Source organism: Miscanthus floridulus, chromosome 6 (genome assembly GCF_019320115.1).
Source record: "Miscanthus floridulus cultivar M001 chromosome 6, ASM1932011v1, whole genome shotgun sequence".
NCBI classification, from domain to species: Eukaryota; Viridiplantae; Streptophyta; class Magnoliopsida; order Poales; family Poaceae; genus Miscanthus; species Miscanthus floridulus.
This window is the reverse complement of record NC_089585.1, coordinates 45,811,533-45,814,034: the sequence shown is the minus strand read 5'-3', so window position 1 is coordinate 45,814,034 and position 2,502 is coordinate 45,811,533.

The window sequence follows — 2,502 nt, the reverse complement described above, 5'->3', positions numbered from 1 at the left end:
GGTGGTTGGCACATTTGATCAAGGAGTGATGAAGTTTGGGAGTAAGGGTAAGAAACTCCACCGGTGGAGTGTCCGCCCGTAGAGTGCAGATAGTCCGACGGTGCCACCGGTGCCCTAGATAGAAAAGATGGAGGTCACTAGAAGTGACCGAACGATGGCCTCGGTTGGACCGGCGTGTCCGGTCAGGTGTAGCAGCGAAGACGCTGGCGTCGGTCAAATGACCAGACGCTGGGTCGCTCTGCGATCGGATGCTGGCAGGATGCGTCCGGTCAGTGCTGACGTATGCTAACGTAAGGCGCATAGAGGAGACATCATCTGACCGGATGCTGGCAGGGTCCAGTCAAGCATGACCGGAACATGTCCGATCGGTAAAAACACGTTTTGGACCCTTACTGTAAACGACCGAACGCTGAGGGTCCAGCGTCTGGTCAGCTCTGTCGGAGCGTCCGGTCAACATTTTGACCAGTTGAAATCAAACGTTCACTATTGAACACAGGAGACACGTGGCCACCATCGGACGACCGGACGCTGAGGAGCAGCGTCCGGTCAATAGGGCCGGAGCGTCCGGTCACCCTGATGTGTACCTAGTGAAGGGGTACAACGGCTCTATTTCGTGGGGGCTTTTATTTAAGCCCTATGGCCGGCTCAAGCTCACTTTCTTGGCCATTTGCATTGACATAGCAACCTTATGAGCTTAGCCAAAGCCCTTCCACTCATCTCCATCATTGATTCATCATCTTTGTGAGATTGGGAGAGAATCCAAGTGCATTTCTTGAGTGTTTGCATCTAGAGGCACTTGATGTTCGTGTTTTGCTGCGGGATTCGCTTGTTACTCTTGGTGGTTGCCACCACCTAGATGGCTTGGAGCAGCGAGGATCATTGAGTGGAGGTTGGTGATTGTCTCCGACTCCGATCGTGGTGATTGTGAGGGGTTCTTGACCTTTCCCCGGTGGAGCGCCAAAAGGTACTCTAGTGGATTGCTCGTGGCTTGTGTGATCATCATCTTGTGTTGGTTGTGCGGCACCCCTCAATAGGGTTTGGCGTGTGAAGCCAATTAGCGCGTGAATCTCCAAGTGAGTGAATCGCCACAACGAAGACTAGCTTGCCGGCAAGCAAGTGAACCTCGGTAAAAAATCATTGTGTTCATCATTGATTCCGAGGTGATTGATCTCCATTGTTATTCACCCTTGTGATTGATTGGTTTCTTCATCTACACGGCGGTATAACCTTCTTGATTACTCTCTTTACTTTACCGTAAACTAGTTGACAAGCTCTTTAGTGTAGCTAGTTGTGAGAGCTTGCATACTTGGTTGGTGTGGCTCTTTAGTTAGTCTTTGAGAGCACACTAACATAGGGTAGTGTCATAGCTATTGTGTGAATAGATACTATCTAAACTAGAATTGTGGTAGGTGGCTTGCATCTTGAGTAGGCTAGCGCAACACTTGCTTCGCCTTATAATTATCTAACCATTTTGTTAAGTGTTGTTGTAGAAATTTTTATTAGGCTATTCACCCCCCTCTAGCCATTAGGACCTTTCACCTGGGCGCAGCGCAACAGCCGGCGAGGTGACCCGCGCGCCAGCGAGGCAGCAAACGGAGGCAAAAACGCAAGGTCAGCGCGCGTTGCCGTCACGGCGGCATGAGGACGAGGACAGCACCTCGGCACGTCGTGCGAGCCAGCCGTGGCGATAGGCGAGCAGCAGTGGCGGTCGTGGCCGGCAGTGGCGGTGGTCGAGCAACAGCGAAGTGCATGGCCGGCAGCGAAGGCAGACGGCCTTGGCGCGCAGCGCCAGAGCCATGCTCGTGCACCGGCGGGGCGGTGGGACGCGGCCGGCGCGGCAGTGCGCTGGCAAGCCAGCAGCGTGCCAGGCCAGTGGTGACCGCGCCCAGTGCCAACTCAAGTGATGTGCACGCTTTTTAAAGCAAGTAGAAAACTTGTTTGCAAAGCTCCGAACGCCAAACTACTTGTTCGATGCGCAAGATGGCACCTCGAGCTATCAATCGCAACAGTGACATTGCACTATTTATTAAGCCGATCGTTCTACAACACTGGCCAAAGTTAGCTTCGTCGACCTTCTTTCAAGCCTACGCGAATGGGCGTCGTTCCGAACGGTTTCGCGTCGAACCCCAAATCCGGCCTACTCGATGTTCTAACCAGCTATCCTGGTCCGTGACCGCACACATTTCATCGCCGTTAGCCAAACGTTCTATAGCACTTTTATTTCGACAACCATTCGATCAGAATACTAAACAGTATTATATGAAACGTAACCTTTGTCTCATGTTTAGTATGAACGTTTCAAGTGCCGAACATCGAATTCTAATTCATGTCATACACATATGCACATAATTCTGATGCTTAAGAAATGTTTAGCAAGAATAATACAATGTAACACAGGGGGTGTTACATTCTTTATCTTTTGCTAGCGAGAAATCCAAAATAAATGATGGCATAGTATTTGAAAATCTAATTAAACAAGTTGTTGGGGTGCATTTTTGTATC